General features: G+C 36.8%; 1 protein-coding gene and 1 long non-coding RNA gene across 8 annotated transcripts in view; one reads left to right on the plus strand and one right to left on the minus strand.

The window, feature by feature from the left end:
* DLC1 (DLC1 Rho GTPase activating protein) overlaps positions 1 to 19,825 on the minus strand; it is a 404,379-nt gene that overhangs the window by 85,545 nt on the left and 299,009 nt on the right. The gene's annotated exons all lie outside the window — the stretch shown is intronic.
* The window catches only part of LOC309619685, a 141,156-nt gene that overhangs the window by 24,856 nt on the left and 96,475 nt on the right, over positions 1 to 19,825 (plus strand). The window contains exons 1-2 of the long non-coding RNA XR_014239157.1: positions 1 to 11,982; positions 12,015 to 18,865. The exon at positions 1 to 11,982 is cut by the window's left edge and continues 24,856 nt beyond it. This is a non-coding gene — a long non-coding RNA (uncharacterized lncRNA). The remainder of the gene's footprint in view (positions 11,983 to 12,014; positions 18,866 to 19,825) is intronic.

Below are 19,825 nucleotides of genomic sequence, written 5' to 3' on the forward strand. Positions count from 1 at the left end.
CACACACACACACAAATGCCCCTGACACTTAAACTAAGATTTCAGATGACAGAAAACATTTAAGATGATAGCATATATTTGATTCTTACTTATTTCAGTGGATATAAAACAACTTAACTGAATTTAAATAATTGCCTATTTTAATAAAATGGTTCTGAGTCATCTGGATATCCATACAGGATAAAAACTTATCTCAACCCTGACCTTACAGCAATTAAAAAAAAAAAAAAATCGATTCCGTGAACTGCAGGTCTAGGCGTGAAAAGTAAACAATATGGCTTTTGGAGAAAAAGTAGAACTTCCTCCTGACCTGGAAGTAGGCAGACTTCATAGATAACCCCAAAACCGCCCACTAATGATAGAAGAAAAGTGATAGATGTTTTATGTTAAAATTAAGATCTGTTCATCAGAAGACAGCATTAAGAGAATGAGAGATTTTTCACTATATGTACATCCAACAATGGTTTTTATATCCAGAATGTATAAAGAATTCCTAAAAATCAGTAAGAAAGAGACAGACAATGCTCTACACATCCACCAGAATGGCTAAAATGAAACGGATGGGAAATATCAAGTGTTGGATGTGTAGCAAATGAAACTCTCATCAACTGCTGGTAGGAGGATAAAGTCGTACAGTTTGGAAAACTATTTGGTAGTATTAATCAGCTGTGATACAGCAATTCTACCAAATATATACCAAATAGAAATGTACACATTTGTTCACCAAAACGCAAGCATTAGAACATTTATAGCAGCATTATCTGTAATAGCTCCAAACTGGAAACCATCCAAATGCACATGAATAGTAGAATAGATAAACAAATTATTCACCTTTGGACAACATGGGGGTTAGTGGCGCCAAACTTTCACACAGTCAAAAATACACATATAACTTATAGTCAGCCCTGCATATCCCGGGTTCCTCATCAGAGGATTCAGCTAACCTAGGATAGTGTAGTACTCTAGTATTTACTACCGAAAAAAATCCTGCGCAGTTCAAATCCAACTTGTTCAAGGGTCAACTGTACATCTACACAACAGAATGCCACAGAGCAATGAGAACAAATTACAATGACGCACAGCAGTAATGGACGAATCTTAGAAGCATGGTTCTGCGTGAGGGAAGCCAGACGCAAAACAGTGCAGACTGTGTGACTGTGTTATGTGAAAGCAAACTAAGCTCTACTGTTAAGAAACCAGGAACCTTGCTAGTGGGTAGTGGTGGTGACTGGAAGGGGGTGTGAGGTGTCTCCTGCAAAGCTGGTGATGTTTCGTTTTCTTGGAGTGGCTTCTCAATAAACAGGTGTGTTCAGTTTTTAAGAGTTACCAAGCTCAACACTTACACATGCATTTCTCTGCATGTATATTATCCTTTAATAAAAAGCTAAAAAGGCAATAATTACTTTGCATGCGTGCTTGGTGTGCCTATTTGGATTAATTCCCTTTACATAAACACGTCCTTTGTGATACTGGATTTGCTGTGGATTACTGGATATCAGTGGCAGCCCGAGATGTAAACCTTGAGTTTGCAGTGAGTTCATATAGATTATTAGTAATCCAGGTACTTATCAAATGCAGATTCTGTTTGCAAACATTCCTATACCTCCTAAACTCACATTTCAAAGTATCCACTAAAGGCTGTCTCTTTCCTGAAGCTGACCTATTGCCTTCAGCCCAGTAAAACTCATTGTCCTTTGCTCTGGCTTCCATTGTTCTTGGTTTGTACTTCTGTTATAGCACTTACTCTGTTGCTTATGAAGTTGTACTTAGTTGTTTATGCATCTAAGTTTACCCACTAGACTGTTAGCCTCCCCGAGGGGAAATACCTTTTCTGAGTCACAGAGCACAGTGGCTTATACATACCAGATATGAAATAGATGTTAGATTGTCTTTAGGACTCCAGATTTGTAGTCTTTTGAAGCCAGGCATTGCTAAAAAGCAAACCTAAGTTTAACCTTCAGAATCCCTGCACTGTATTTTTTTATGAGATCCATAACAAAATGTCAGCAAAATACATATCATATAAACAAACAAGGAGCTACGGATTCCGTGCAGAAGGAAGGACAGAAGGAGGGTTTGCTTTGCTTGTTCTGGTTGTGTTCATGATGCTCTTCTTAAGAAATGCACAGACCAATGCCACAAGTCAATAAATAATTCAGATAAAGGACCCCTGCTGAAACTGACATTTGCTGTAGGCATCACCAGATTGTGCATTTTATTGACACAATTACATCAACAATTTATGACTTATTTATGAATATTAGAACCTATTGAAGCAGGGAATGTGGTAGACTGACAAATCTGTAGATACAGGGGTCAGAACACAAATTCTGAACACAGATTGAAATGCTTCTCAACTATCTTTTTCAGTGCCTCATCTTGCATGAAAGATCATGCTTCCACATGGCAAAAGTCTAAATTTTTAAACAGCTTTGGAATAAAGAATTGATCTGAAAAAGATTTTAGCAGAATGCGCTTAAACTGAGCACTTTCTTGAAGTTTTTCACTCATTCAAATGACATTAAGAAATATTTACATAAATATCTATTAATCATCTATCCATCCATCCATCCACCCATGACCCTGCTTTATTCCTAAATAATGACCTTGTTAAAAAAAGTCCATTTAATTATTTTGGATAAAAGGAACCAAAAGAAGCATTTTGATAATCTTCAACGGACAATTCTTACTTTTTCCTTTTCTCTTTTGCACAATCTCTCCCTACAGAATTCTTTAATGATAAATTATTGTTAGATGTAAGAGGTTAAACTGTAACACCTAAAGAAAAATAATTTTCATGAACTTTGCTTAACTTTACAGAGGAAATGTAATTTAAACTAAATTTGAAAATTCTTCTTCAATAGCTGCTGAAGATTAACTAACCAAATAAATGCTTTGCTGTTTCCCAAATGTACAATGAGGTAAGCCCGCCTTTTAAATTGTTCTCCATCATGACTGGACTCCAAAAGCTTTATGTGGCTTTCAGAATTCAAACTGAAGTTACCTTTGGTTTTCAAGGCTTTCTGTTTTGTGGCCATAGCATGTGTTCTATGGAAGAGGGTCCTAAGAATTTCCACAAGGGTATAAACTTAGGCTAATTATCTAAACTCAGGGAGTTTCACTTTAAAATGGTAAAAACAATCTTCTTCCTACAGAAATGTTGTGAGGCCAACTACCTCAGGAAAGGGTAACTATTATAGTTATGAACTCCAAACTAAGCACTTTGGGGGGCCATTGTTCAACAGACCATGAATAGAAAGAGTGCAATTTTGGCAATTCAAGTTAAATTAAGATGTTCCTAAAGTGAATGATGTGGGATTGGTCACTAAATCAAGTCAATCATATATAAATACCTGCTATACCTTCTATATTCATTGTACAGTTTACTTCAGTTCTTAGGCTTATATTGTGCTATATTGACCAATTTCTTGTTAAGAATCCTGTTAAAAACCAAACAATCACATGAAATTAACTTTCTGAAATTAGAACATTTGCTGCATTTAAACCCTGAAAATGGTCAGTTGCCCCATGTGGGTAAATCCAAACTTTTACTATCAGATATAAAATGTAGATAAAGAATCAATTTTATTTTCTCATTCAGAATTTCTACATATTATTAAATGATAATTTTTTGCTGTTGAAGATATGTATCTTTTATATGTGTACATACGTATACACATATAAAATTTATCAGCAGTAAGGTCCCATTTTAGCTGAAATATATTATTATTATCAATGTCTAGTATGGAATTCCTTAGTGGTACAAATAATCAATGGGAACAACATGAAGTTTTAAAAGGTAAGATGAAAGTTCAAATGCTTTTTTTGTGCGAAGTGGAGCTGAGAGAGGGAAACACTTCAGTATGATAATTTCCTACTGTCTTCATCTCTTTCATCATGTGCTTATTTGCCAGGTTGTCATTAATCTCATCTCTACATTCATCTAAGAGTAAGCATAGACTGGCTCCCCCCTCCTCTTGCCCACTCAAGGGATCCAGAGATCCTCCCCCTTTTCTGCTGCATCACTACATTCTCTTTCTTCTAAATCATTCCCATCAGCATAAAAACCCTCTCTTGAATCTGCTTCCCCCTTCAGGGAATCAATTCATCTGCTTGTTGCCTTTACTGTAAAACTCTGGAGAGTCTTCTGCACTCAACTGTCAATTCCCTCCTTCCTGTCTCTTGTGAACCCACTCTACATCTCCACCAGAACCGTTCATCTGGAGGTCACCACTGACTCTCATGTTAGCGGATCCAATGGTTAATTCTCAAGTCTGCATCTTCTTGACCTACCACCATTATTTGATAAGTTAATCACTTTCAGTCATCCTTGAAAAACTTGTTTCTCTTGGATTCCAGAGCACTACCCTCTCCTAGTTTTCTTCTTACCTCACTGGCCGTGCCTTTTCAGTCTCTTGCTGGGTTTTACTTTCCCAGACTTTTCATGATGGAGTGCCTGAAGCTCAGACAACTTTGGCATCTTCTCTAGTTAAACTCCCTCTTTGGTGAGCTCATCCAGTCTCATGGCCTTAATACCATCTACACGCTAATAACTCCTAAATACATAACTTTACTCCAAACATCTCCCCTGAATTCTACTCAACTTCACAAACACTTGGATGTCGAATAGGCATGTAAAACTTAATTACTGAACCAATAATGAACTCCTGATTTCCCCCTCAAAACCTGCTTCTCCCTCAGTCTTGTCCATCTTGGTTCCTGATAACTTCTTTTTCTTTTCAAAATGTCTTCTAATTATTCTCGCCTCCTCTCTTTCTCTTATCCCCACCCTCATCCATCAGTAAATCTTATTGGCTCAACCTTTAGCCACGGCTAAACCCTTCTCACCATCTCCACTGCTGTCAACTTGGTCTAGGCCAGTATCATCACTTGCCCCGATTGTTCCAATAGCTTCTTAGTTTCCTTCCTTCTACTCTTGTCCCCTTTGAGTCTATTACAGTATAACAGGGTGATTCTATTAGAATTTAAGTCAACTAACATCACTCCTCTTATAATCCTCCACTGGCTTCTTATCTTAGAGTAAAAACCAAAGTCCTTCCAATATCCTACCAGGTCCTTCCTTCTGTTACCTCTCTGACCTTTTCTTCTACACCCTTTCCTTCGCCACTCTCATTCCCATACTGGCCTCCTTGATGTTTCTTAAGAAAGAACCTTGGGGAGAAAAAGGGACCTGAGGCTTGCTCTCACTTCAAGAACTTTGCACTTACTCTTTTCTCTGCTTGGAAAGCTCTTTCCCCCAAGACCCACAAGGCTGCTGTCTTCACTTAAATGTCACTTTCTCAGAGGGTCCTTCTCTGACCACCTTGTTTCAAATGCCACTCACATTCTCCTTACCCTCACCAGCTCTGTACTCTTCCTTTTTCTCTGTTTTATTTTTTTCCCCATAGCACTTTTTACCTACCAACATAATAATATATACACAATATATAATTTACTTATTTATTCTCTCCTTGATTTGCCTCTCACCAGTAGAATGTAAGCTCCATGACAGCAGAAATATTGTTTCAGTCATTGATGTGTCCCCAGAGCCTAAGGGCATTTGATACATAATAGGTGCTCAATAAATATTTGTTGAATGAAAGAGTCTCTTTAACCTCTCTGCTTTTCTCACTAGAATAAACGTAAATTGCTTTCGGGCAGGGATCATGTCATGTTCATCTTTCTGTCTTCAGAGTTTAATATGGTATCTGGCAAAGGGTAGGTGGCCATTAATATTGAAGTGAACTGTTGAAGAAAAAACACACTCTATGATTCTTTGAGTACTGCATTCCAAGATGGACAGAAGGACTGGATACATGATAGAGAGGAGAGACAGAGAAAGTCTCAGTTAACCAACAAATACACAGATATTAAGTTTTACATTACATAAAAATGTAGATAGAATTTGGGAAATAAATTGAGGCTAGGGAGATTCCGGACTTTTACTATCAAGAGAGTAGGGAGTGAGGATATTAATCATAATTACCTGGGAATATTTGAGGGATTCAACAACACTACCTCTTTGGGAGAGCCACTAACATTTACGGAATATTTACTATGTGCCAGACTTTTGGATGCGACTTCCAGTGGCTGCCCAATGGTGTTTTCTTGGCCCTCACCCCTCTAGCTCCAGCCTGAATAATTGCATTTCTCTATGTGGGGACACTTTCTTATACAAGAAGTAAAATCATACAAGTTAGTAATATTTTTTCTCTTGCCCCCTTTCCTCCTCCTCCTTCTCCTTAATGGAAAAGTATTCGTAAAAATAGAATAGTTGCTTTGGGAGTTTAAGTTGCTATATAGAATCCAGGATAATTATTTTAAGCAGGTCCATACAACAGAGGCAGCTTTTAAATGGCTAAACCAGCTTTTAAAGCAGCTCCATTGGCAGTAACATTTTTACTAAAAGGAAAGTAATGATAAACATGAAATTTAGACTAGTGGTTACTTCTGGGAGGTGAGAGGAACTTTCTAAGGCATTGGAGACACTTAGTTTCTTAAGCTGGATAGTGAGTACATGCTATCACTTTTTAATATATTTCTATGAGACACATTTTTATGAAATATTAAAAAAAGGAACTGCTCCTCTGGACCAAGACTTTTCTCAAACAATCATTTAAAGATCCTTAATGCATATTAGAATTAAACTCACCAAAGTCACTTCAATAGCATAAAAATTTTCCACGGTAAAATAATTGTAAGCATTTCAGCTCTCCCTGTGGAAAGCTTTTATGTAAGAGTCTTTCAACAATAGAATCTAAAATAGCCTCTTCCTATGAAGGTTGTATACAGATTCCTTTTGTTTGTTTGTTTGTTTATAAGTCATTTGTTTTAAACTCTAAATATTCTTCTCTTAGTGCCAATATGATTGGAATTCCAGCCAAGAGAGAGAAAGCATATTTAACTCAAAGAACTCTAGTGATGGGCTTCCCTGGTGGCGCAATGGTTAAGAATCCGCCTGCCAATGCAGGGGACACGGGTTCAAGCCCCGGTTGGGGACGATCCCACATGCTGTGGAGCAACTGAGCCCATGTGCCACAGCTGCTGAGCCTGCGCTCTAGAGCCCACGAGCCACAACTACTGATCCCGCACGCCATGACTACTGAAGCCCCCGTGCCTGGAGCCCATACTCCGCAACAAGAAAAGCCACCGCAATGAGAGGCCCATGTACCACAACAAAGAGTAGCCCCCGCTCGTTGCAACTAGAGAAAGCCAGTGCGCAGCAACGAAGACCCAACGCAGCCAAAAATAAATAAATAAAATAAAATTAAAAAAGAACTCTAGTGATGATACTCAGGCTCTAACCACTAAATGTAACTATAATTAAATAAAAATGCATTCAGATCCAAACTGGGAACACAATTAGCATAGGGGCAAAAGAAGATGGGACTCTTGGACTTTGCTTCCCTATAAGCTCCAGGCTTTAGCAGGGAAGGAGAGAAGCATGTGGCCTGAGATAGGTGTGTTACAAGAACTTGGAGCAATAGAAATATGAGGTAGCTACCTTTATCATTTGAAATTTTCTAGTAGACACTTTAAGAAAAGAAACAGGTGAAATTAATCTTAATAGTACATATAGTTTATTTAACCCAATATATCCAAAATATCATCATTTCCACAAGCGATCAATATAAAGATTATTAATGAGAGATTTTACAATCTTTATCTCACAGTAAGTCTTTGAAATCTGGTGTGTATTTTATATTTCAAAGAGTGGATTCATTTGTGAAACCTACTGTTTTGCAGTTTTGGATGATGCCCTGTTTAACAAGAGGACGACAACATTACTAATACAAAATTAGATATGAAAGTGAATATCAATTTAGAATGAAAAAAGATATCACAAGGAGTTGCTGGAGATTTGAAGTTTCAGGCCCTTTTCTTTTGATATCTCTCTTGGCAATTTACCAGACACACTTATACAGAACTGTTTCCTGATTCCAACCTGGCTTCCCCTCCCCAACTTGACCAGTACAACTCCTAGCACTCACAGGGGCCCATCTAAGTCAGGGTGTCTGAAGTGTTTAAGTTTCATTAGTGTAACGGGCGAAATTATGCCTCTGCAAATTCACATGTTGAAGCCTTCATCCCTAGTACCTTAAAATGTAACTGCATTTGGAGATAAGGTCTTTAAAGAGGTGACTGAGTTAAAACGAGGCCATCAGGGTGGGCCCTAATCCAATATGACTGGTGTCCTTATAAGAAGAGGAAGAGACACGGAGAGGACAGGGCACAGAGGTAAGACTGTGTGAGGACAAAGCAGTGAGAAGGTGACTGCAAGCCAGGGAGGGAGACCGCAGGAGAAACCAACCCTGCCGGCACCTTGATCTTGGACTTTCCACCTCCAGAACCATGAGAAAATAAATTTCTATTGTTTAAGCCACCCAGTCTGGGGTATTTTGTTACGGCAGCCAGAGCAAACTAATACAATTAGCTTCTTGTTTTTTAGACATCTTTATTAGACTATAATTGCTTTAGAATGTTGTGTTGGTTCCACTGTAAAACAAAGTGAGTCAGTTATTTGTATACCTGTATCTCCTCCCTCTTGGGCCTTCCTTCCACCCTCCCCATCCCACCCCTCTAGGTCGTCACAAAGCACTGAGCTGATCTCCCTGTGCTATATAGCAGCTTCCCACTAGCTATCTATTTTACACATGGTAGTGTACATACATCAATGTTACTCTCTCAGTTCCTCCCACCCTCCCCTTCCCCCTCTGTGTCCACAAGTCCGTTCTCTATGTCTGTGTCTCTATTCCTGCCCTGCCACTAGGTTCATCAGTACCATTTTTCTAGATTCCATATATATGCGTTAATATACGGTATTTGTTTTTTGCTTTCTGACTTCTCTCTGTATGACAGACTCTAGGTCCATCCACATCACTATAAATGACTCAATTTCATTCCTTTTTATGCCTGAGTAATATTCCATTGTATATATGTACCACATCCCTCCTGCACCATTGGTGGGAATGTAAATTGATGTAGCCACTATGGAGAACCATATGGAGGATCCTTAAAAAACTAAAAATAGAATTACCATATGACCCAGCAATCCCACTACTGGGCATATACCCTGAGAAAACCATAATTCAAAAAGATACATGCACCCCAATGGTCATTGCAGCACTATTTACAATAGCCAGGACATGGAAGCAACCTAAATGTCCATTGACAGATGAATGGATAAAGAAGATGTGGTACAATTAGCTTCTTGATAAGCTTCCTCTGCTTATGGACTTTGCTCCTTCCTGCCTCATCCCCTTGCTAACCAGCACTCTCCTCCTCTTGGTCTGTTCTGATCCAACACAACCTGAGCCTTCTCTCCTTCAAGTCTTCCTAATGGAGAGACCTCACGGGCTCAGAGTGCACTCACACTTACTGACCCTCATCATTTGGCTAGGGAATGTGAGTTTCCATGTGACTGCTCCTATATTAGTCCCACGCAGTGTTACTTTGACTTTTCAATACATCTCTTTTCTCCCTTATGAGATGAGTCTTTTGAAGACTATCAGGGACAATGTCTTATATCAAACTGGAACATTACAAACATTTCTTTTTTTCTTTTGGCCTCGCCACGCGACCTCTGGGACCTCAGTTTCTTGACCAGGGATTGAACCTGGGCCATGGCAGTGAAAATGCCAAATCCTAACCACTACACCACCAGGGAACTCCCTCAAACATTTCTTGAATAATCTTTTCTGAATTAGGAGGGAGGAGGCCCATCTAATGCTGTGGATGATAAAACAACAAAAAAAGGGGCTTTTAAAAAATGTTACTTTCAAAGTTAAAGGAGAATGGAATCTACCATATTTGCTGATAGTTGAGTGCTATATCTGCACTAAACAGATAGAAACAGCATAACAACTGTTATGGCTGAAGTCCCCTAATCCCTCCCACTGCTTCCTACTAATGCAGTGGGTCAGGGGCATTTATCTTTGTTTCTGCTGCAGCCACCCAATCCTGGATGTTGCCTTCTGTTTTTCTACTGCTTACAGCAGTAACGGAAGTTCACAAGAATATCTTCCAAAGAGCTTTGGCCAGAACCAAAGGAAGTGAGTACATTCAAGGGTGAAAGGATGATTCAACCTCTTTGAGTGCTTAATTCTTGGTTTGGTATCCCTTCTGAAATTGCTGAAAAGAATGCCAACAAGTTGTAATTACCATGGTGCTCCCTGGGATGTGGAAATCTGCCAATATTCATTGGATTTCAACCAACAAATCCATTTTAAGTAAGTCTTCAAAGGAAATGAGTATCTATTTTGGTTATTTATAGGGAATATCTGTGGCCCTTCCAAAGTTCACAAGCATGCTTGATTTATGCTTCTTATCAGCACTTTTTTGGGTGCAGGCTTAAATGTGCACTAAATATAATATAGTAATTCATTAAAGGGTTGATAAAAGAGAGTGGCCAGTACTTAGTCCCAGAATAAGAGTACCCCCAAATCTGCATTAGCTACTCATAGAGAAACTGCACACTTACTTTCCTAGTAAGAAAACATACCTGGGTTCAAAATATTTATCAAATGCCATATTTTTCCAGTGAACCAAGGTCCTCTAGGGGAGACATCCATCACCAACCTCAGGAAAGTGAGAGGCCTGCTTTTGCAATCAGAACAGCTTTCCAAGGCCCTCGTGCCAATTGCCATGTGGAATGATTCCACATCAGCTTTGGAAACTTCCAGGGGAGCTGAGTGGGCAGCCATGAATCATCTCTCACCCTTTACACTTATCATTACTGATTTCCTTGGAATATTATATGAAAATAATACCTTGCATTTTTGTAAAGAATGCTTTTCCTGATGGCATTAGACAGTCCCAGAGTAAAAAAAGCAGTCCCTGGTGAGCTGTGTACCCTGAAATTGGATATATTCCAAAAATGTTTGCAAATGCTATTCTGAGTCTGAGTCAACACACCTGATCTGGAGGGTTGCCTGTCACAGGCAGAGGCTGGTGGTGCTGGCAAAAGCCCAAGGACTCCGTTTTGGGAATTAAAAACAAAAATCAAAACAAAACAAAAACTAATTTTAACCCCTTCATAGGCAACTTGAAACAGCACTGTGATCTTGAATTGTCTCGTTTTGTTATGGATAAGAAAGTAGACCTAAGAAAACAACCTCTCCTTTAAAAAATGCTATGCATACACTGAGAAAGATACTGAGAGTGGTTTTTCTAGCCATTTCTCATTTATTTGGCCAAAGCTGATGCCATAATATCCTATCATGTGGGAAGGAATAGCTGCAGCCTCGAAATCTTTAGGTGCTAATGCCAAACTCATCACCAGTTTGCCTTGTAGTTTTGGAGTTGCACAGACTCCCTGGGATACCTGATGAAGTGGACTAATATAGTTTGTAGCAATTGGAGATGGCAGTCATTCTGTTGCAAGATCAAAAGCAGATGAGTCTTCTCATCAGAATGTTCTTACAAGTAGCAACAGCTGCAATGGCATTTCTGAACCTCCATATATAAATAAAGAGCTCCTGCCAGTGGTGAACCATCAAGCTGAAGGGATTGTGAATGCAGCTTGTTGCTACTGGAACCATGTCCCATGAAGAATAGTTGATGGAAATGAGGATACTTAATTTGTAAAAAAGAAGAGTCAGAGAAAATCAAGTAGTTTCTCTGTGTGATTGAAGGACTTCTGTGAAGAAGGAGAATTAAATATGTTTTTGCCTGTGTGACCTCAAAGTATAGAACATGGCCAACAGCAGAAGCCACATGGAAACAGATTCTAGACCAACTCAAGGATTATTTTGTAACACAGCTCCTTAAAGATGATGCCACAGTACCAAATGACATGCCCTTTCCTGGAGGTGTCCAAGTAAGATGTTACGGAAAAAAATCTGAACGAACCTTTTGGCCAACCCAGTAGCTGCTTGATGGTCATGTGGCAGAAACACTGTGATTTAACTACAGAAGTATTCCCCTTTTCCTAGATTTCAAGGAGCATCTAAAAATAAGCAAAGGGTCATTATAGAAATATAGGCTGCAGCTTTTTTTTTTTTTTTTTTTTTTAGGCTGCAGCTTTTTAATTTTGCCACTTAAGGATATTTTAATTGCTATTTATTACTACCACCGTTTAACAGGATAAAGGATAAAGCCAAGAAGAATAGGAAAGAAATAATCTAAGAATAAAGGATAGTTTTTGAGTAGTAAATAAATTCAGCTCTATGAAAGATGTACCATCTATGTAACTTAAAACACACAACAACCAATACTGTACATTCTACGTTGACACACACACGCACACACACACACACACATATACACACAAATGGGGACGGAAGAAGAAATGTCAACTCATGAGAGTGGATGGGGGGAGAGAATGGGACTAGAGAGGTGTTTAAAAAGGACGTCAACTTTATCTACACTATTTTACTTCTTTATGTAAAAAATAACACAAATATGATAAAATGTCCACATTTGTCAATTCTGGGTGCAAGAAGCAAGAATGTTTGTTATCTTTTTCCTTTGTATTTTTCTGTATTAAAATAATCACCCTCTCCTCCCAAACAAAACAGAACAGCAAGCTTTACTGCATTGTCTGTGTTTTTTCTCATTTCAACATGCACTAATGTAAATGAAATTCTCTATTACTACTGATCCACAGGCCATTATTTGGGAGACAGGAGTCTTCACTTATCCACTGTATCTTACAGCCTACTGCAGGCCAGGCACTGTGTCTGTGCATCCTCTAGTTCCGTGAGTCTGTGGTTCTACGATTCTTAATTTTCAGTAGATACACCTTTTACAGTTTCTTTCAGATCTGACATTTCCTCTGAAATCAGGAAAAAACTGCAATTATATCAACGTAGTTTGTTAACAGCAGCTATCCTATGCTGATCAGACTCCCTAACTGCTAGCTACTTAAGCTCTTGATTTATTTTAAAAAGCGGGAGTGAGATTGAAGAAAAAAGGTTTTCAAGAAAAAAAAAAAAGATTGAAGAAATCTCCTAGACGCTAAGGTCAGCCTTAGAAGAAACTCACAATCAGGAATAATAATTATTATTAATTATATAACATATAATATATTAGTGATTATAAAAAAGTATATAATGATATATAATCATTATAGTTATATTAATTTTAAAAAAGAGTGTTGGGAGGGGACAAAGAAAAAAATGTTCACTCCTCAAATTAACACCAGCAAGTCTCGATATCATAGCTCTGCCATTTGTTTTGAATTGGTACCGTTTATAAGGCAGCGTAGAGATGGTGCACCTGGTTTTAGATGTTACTTTGTCCCAACTGATCAACACCTCAGATAAAGCCACAACTCCTCGGCGTGGCATTGGGATCATGAAGTTCAACCAACATATACAACTAATAGCAGTTTACAGCTCATAATGAACTTTTACACATAAACTCATCCCTAGCCACTCATCACCAAACGTGACTTTCTTTTATGCCACTGAATACACTGACTAGCGAATTTCTCCTCCTTGCTTAGAATCCCACTGGACATCTCTTCCCCGGGAAGCTTTTCTTCTTGCGCCGCTAGTCCGCACGTGGTGCTCTCTTCTTTTCATTCTCACTGTGTTTTGTACGTACTTTTATTAAATAGTTCTCACTTTATATTCAAAAGTATTCTTTTTTTTATTAAAAATAGTTCTTATTTTATATTAAAATTATATTTTATAAAAGTCTTCCACACAAGACAGTGAGGAGAGGATGTCATTTCTATGGATTTATGGATGATGACATAGAGGTTAGGGAAATGAGTAAAACTACAGAGCTGGTCAGTTTAAGAGCCTGAGTTTGAAACTAGGTCTTCTGTCTCCAACTCATGCTCTTTCTACTCTGCAGCACCACTCTTTATAGCATGGTAGGATGCTCAATTTCGCTAAGTATTACAAGTATCACCATTGTTTTTGTTTCTTAAAATTGTAGTAATTAAAAATTTTAAGATAAGTAACAATGATTCTAACAGTCTACATTTATTGAGGTTTTATAATATGCCCACAATGGTCTAAGAGATTTAGATTATTAATTCATTTAATCCTCATAAAGATCCTATAAGTACTATTATTATCTTTATTTTACAGGTCAGGAAATTGAGATGCTGAATGGTGAGATAACTTGCTTGAAGTCACCCAGCTAAAGAGTGGGCAGAATTGAAATTCACACCCAGGTGGTCTGGCTTTGGAACCCATATTCTTAACGGAAGTAGACTTTACTGGTGTTTTCTCTCCTCAGTGGAACTTTGGCCATGAACACCATCTACAAGATTGGTTTCAATTTTGATTCTATACTTACTATGGAACCAAGATCTGGCTCTGGTTTTCCATTTATAGCCTCAACTATAATTATATAGCACAAAAGAGAGATGGAGTTGATTCAGATGATTGAGTACATTGAGTTTCATGTGGATAGTTATTATGAAACAAGTAGGTTTTTTATTTTTGAATTTTTCCCCCTCCTACCCTACAAATAATAAAGGAAACTGGCAATTGAGGGAGAAAAAGAACAAAGAGGAAAAAAAGCAAACAGTCTATTTCTGATTTGTTTGGGACTCCATTCAAGGTTGTAGGAATCATCCAGAATTGCATTTCGAGTATCCAAAGCAACTGGTCTCCTTTGAAATATCTTTGAGATGAAAAATAAAATTGTAAAACATGTTGTGACAAGCTGCCATATGAAAGACTCTTTACATGTAGAACAATAAAGAGTGGAGCAAACATCTTCATTACAGCTTACCTTGTAAAGACTACCTGAGTATAAAACCTAAATAACAACAAACTAAAAGCACAAATAAGAACAAATCTTCATAAATATTTTGTGCCCTTTGATAATAATCAGAACTTACTTTATTAAGAAAGTAAATTTAATAAGGCAATATTGAACAACAACGAGAACCATAAAATATAGCTGAGAATGCGTCCAGGAAGAAAAACTTCTCATTTCTAACATATTAAAATAAAATTCACAATCACTATTATAGTTATTTAAATACTACTGTAGTTCAGTAATTAAGAAGGAAAAACAACTTATGCTCCTGAGATTTTTGGAGTCTCCAAAATCCCTGAAATATATTCTGGACATTCTCATCTATACTTTAACAATACTGAATATACGTACATCTCTCACTGTTTCCTTAAAACACATCTTGAATGTTACATATAAAGTTTTATTCCTAGACATTTAGGCCAAATGACCTGGTTCTTTATTCTCCAAACTTTCTTAAATTACCTTTTTTCTGTCCCTACATTTTTATTAACTTGCCTGTCTCCTTCACTTCTCCATCTTTTCCCCCCTTATTAATTCACCCATTCATTCATTCATTCAATATTTATTTCACTTCCTACACCATGACTTTGTATTGATCAAAATCAAACTTCCCCCTTTTAACATGTTACATTCGTTATCTTTTTCAAGGACAGCTTGAGATTTTAGTTACAGAGTCAGTCCTTCCTGAGAAATGAATAGTGGGAAAGTAGGATCCACTCCTATGCCTCTCCTGAACACTCATCTCACTCACTTTACCTTTGTCCTTCCTTAAACCTAAGATCATGTGGACCTCATAGTTATTTAGGTGATGTTCACGTACATACTGTCCTATTACTAGTTTCTGTGTTTTCTGTTTCAGGTTGTAAGATACTAGAAGAACTCAGCACGAAGTGTCAATAATCACCGTGCTTACTGCTTTTAAAATTTTTATTGGGTGATTTTTTAAAAAAACAATACCCTGGCTCTACTCAGCCAAGATAATGAGTAGAGAATTTCACTCAGAAATTAGAAACAAGGAAGATAAGTAAGAGGTGATAAAAAGTGTCTAGATTGCTTCTACTGGTTTTGGAATTATGCTGGGATGAGTATTTGTAACGTTGGACAATTCCCAAAAGGGACATGAAGAATGAATTTTCTATGAAAAGGAAGAAAGTGAGAAAACCTGAAGTTGTGTATAACCCTGTCTAAACGAGTCAGCTGTCTGTGTGGCCTGATAGAGTGAACTGGTGTCCTATCCATTTTTTTTGGCTGGTTTTACGCTAAGAATATCTTTTCCCTCCTGCTGTACTTAGTTGTAAACACAGGGCCCTGCTTTTTAAGGCTAGTTTTCCTCAGGGTTATGGACAGAAGAGGAAATTCCTTTTAAAAGAGCTTTGTGATAGGACTTTTGTCCTTTACACGAAATAAACCTTTTGGGAAACAAAAGAGAACGGATGGGAAATAACATGATAAGAAAAGAGCTCTGTAGTTTTGTGTTAATTTTAAATCCAACCTCTTCACCAGGGGAGTTGTTAAAAGCCTGGTGCTGACTCATTTCCCTGCCTGGGCTGTTACCCTGGGGGGAGACACCATTATAAGTCTCACACATACTCATAAGCGTTGGTAAATTCTTGGGTCTTTGATGTGTTTTGGGTCAACAGAATCATTGCAGCGCACCTATCATGGGAGTGGCTTTGAAGAGAGTCTTGAGGCTTGTAGAGGCAAAAACACTCAGGGAGAAAAACTCCTGTTAAGAAACATATTGCTGTAAAGCCAGAAATATTTCTGAAGCCTTCATTCAGTCTAGGTAACTCCAAGGACAAATGGACCCATGGACTAATAAACTCTGCTGGGTGTGGGCAAGGGGTTGGAAAACAGAGGGCCTGTGGGCAGTGCTGAACTCTGACAGTAGTAAATGTCGTTACAAAGTTCACTTACTTTCAGATATTTGAAGGTCAAGGTAATGAGAACCCCCAGAACAAGTTAAGGTTAAATACACTATTTCCCTCAGACTTTAAAGATAGCTTTAGTATTCTGTTGATAAGTATTGATATGGGTAAAGCTCAAATTCCAGATTTAAAAAAACATTTCTATGTAGAAATAAATAAATAAATAACTGTAGATCTAGAAAATCTCAGGGTAATTTATATATATACATATATATGCACATATATATATATATACACACACATATACTCACAGGTTTAGAAGCAATAAAATATTTTATTAAGCTAAAGTCATGGCTATTTCATTTTATTATGAGTAGGATACTCTACAAATAAAATAAATCATCAGCAAATAAAATGCTGCACTTTAATGATCTTAAAACATAACATCTTTTTAAATGGTCACTAGATATTTTGCCGATTTCGCCAATTACTTGTCACACTCTGGCTGGAAATTCTCAACCATTCCATTCATTTATTAACTCAGCCAGGGAACTGTTATTAAAATTTATGAGAATGCTTGTGGTCAAATTCCTCCATTGCCTTTACCTATGACTCAGTGGAGAGAATGCTGTTCAGTTGGTTACTGGTACAAGCACCTGTCTTGTATTTGGACCGTAACTGTAACTCTGACACTAATTGGCTTGCTCCTTAGCACCTTCTTGATCGTACTGCCCGAATCGGGCCAGTCTTGTAATGGAGCATTTTGTGATCACATGTTAAAATGAAACGATTATAGACCAGATGGCATTACTGAGAGGTCACACTAGGAAAAACAAAACGGCACTGCAAGTTTTAATTTTCTATAGGAAAATAGAGTTCATTTCAGTCTGCAATGCAGTCTAGTATACATCATTTGCACCTCTAAGAATAGGTAGTACTTACTGTAAGGCAGGGGCCCTGAAAGTGGGATCTTGCATCCCAGTGAGTGTGCAAGATGATTCTTTGGGGTCTGGGAAGAAAACATGATTAACTTCTACTTATATTTTATTAATTTTTTGATTAACAGAGAATGACATTAGGCTTTGCTAATATTTAATATGTAGATTGATGTTGATTCCCACCTTCATCCACATGTCATGTGTCACAATACTCAAGAGTCTACTCTGGGAAGATTGTGAATTTCATGTCTTGGATGGGTTATCAGTCTCCGTTACTCATCGGCTTTCATCATATACATATACATTTCAATTTACCTATGAATAAACTTAGGTAATCTTAAGAGATTTAAAAGATATCTTATCTCACCTGAGAAGAAATTTGACTGAAAATAATGCTAATCAGTCAATATATAATGAAAAACAAGATGAAGCTGATATTTCTTCTACTCCTAATATAAACTCTTGATATGTTGGCAATCTGATCAGATTTGGCAAAATGTTGGCCTCCACCTGCCTCTGCCATGAAATTATCAAGAAGACAAGAAGAACATATTGATATTCATGATTTTTCAGAATGAAGCTTGACCTGGGCGAAAATTGTGCCTTGAGATATCAGATAAGGATAGAATAAAGTTATGATAATGAGCATGATGCATCCATCTTGTGCATCCAAAGTATACTCTTTTGATTTCTTCCATGATGATTGGTTATGTGATACTCAATCTAATGTTTAATTTTAAATGTTTAGAAGCCACACTTGAAAATTTTCACTTAATAGCCAATAACCTAAAGACACATTAAGGAAACACTTGCTCTTCTTTCCGTGATAAAAATGCTTAAAATAATCCTAGAAAAATAATATGATGTCAAGTTAGATTACATTCCTTTGATAGTAAAAACTGATAAAAATGCCAGTAAATATTATTAAAATTTGAAGAAACAAGTTTTATAGCAGATTATGTAGTGTAAGAGGTGTGGTATAGTTAAATGAAAGTACAGATGTTTCTAATAGGTCTCAGCTTATATAGTATTTGCTAAATTTTATTTCAATGATGGAATATGAACGACTACCTTTTCACTTTTATTATGAGTCACTAAAGGAAAGAAAAACCAATGAGGTGATATTCTCATAATAAATGGCTCTTTCAGTAAAAATAATATTTTTCAAAAAAGCTGTTAATTTAACCACAGAAAGTATTCTAGGCTAAGTTTACAGAGATAACATTGCAAAATTAATAGATGAACTATTTTAGCAAAGAAGTAAAAGCCAAAAGTGTACAAAATGCTACAGGATGATAGTGATATTCTAATATTTTAATTTAAAAATCTAATAAAGTGTAGTGAATTCTTTACAATATTTGAAATGAGGTAGGGAGTGACCACAAAAATCATTCTTTACCATACAGAGGTTCACTGGTTATTTCATAGGAAAGAACTTGAACCCGAAGATGAGTTATTCATCTTTCTTTTAAAAAAAAGTATATATTTCAAATTTGCTAACATTTCTGTGATGGGATAAGTTGCTGTTACTATTATGTTACCTGAGCATACATTTTTAAAAAATCCTATATGATTTGTTCTCAAAGATAAAGGTGACATTTAAACAATGAGGGAGGAAGTAACTGCTTTTAAAAGCAGACAAACAACAACTTGTGTTATCTACAAAGCATTCTGAAAATATTTTGGTGTGCATTGGTATGTGAACTTATTATTGAAAATGGTGTGTGTCACCTATTACAACTCCCATAAGCAAACTTAAAAAAAAAAACAACCTGAATACAGTTTTCTAACCAGCTAAAATTTTTTTCCAAATGAAGAGTTGCAATAATTTCAAACATATATGTTAAAAATATAAAAATGCAATTTCTTATTTATTCTCAAAACATCAACACAAAGATGTTTTATTAATAAAATTTCAGCAAAATCCTATTGTTAGACTGAATGGACAATTTTGTATCATGATATAGTTAAAAAGTTGCATTTTGTCCAACTGGAGTTACCTATCTTTTTCTACCTTTATGGCCTTTAAATTCAAGTACTGAAATAAACTGAAGTTTGAATCAGGATGCCACCTCTTGTTAAATTAAGATTTAAAAAACAAGTTGAAGCACATTCTGTCACATTTCTTTCCTTAAAAATTATTAATGATAACATTTATATAGAAAGCAAAAAAAAATGTTTAGCACTACTAAAAAGTAAAACTCAACCTTAAAACCAGATATTTTTCATGTTCGCTTTACATAATATATTAGTATTATTACATATAGCATTACATGTAGGTGATTTAGAGTAGTG

Source organism: Balaenoptera borealis (assembly GCF_965194805.1).
Source record: "Balaenoptera borealis genome assembly, chromosome: 21".
Classification (NCBI taxonomy): Eukaryota; Metazoa; Chordata; class Mammalia; order Artiodactyla; family Balaenopteridae; genus Balaenoptera; species Balaenoptera borealis.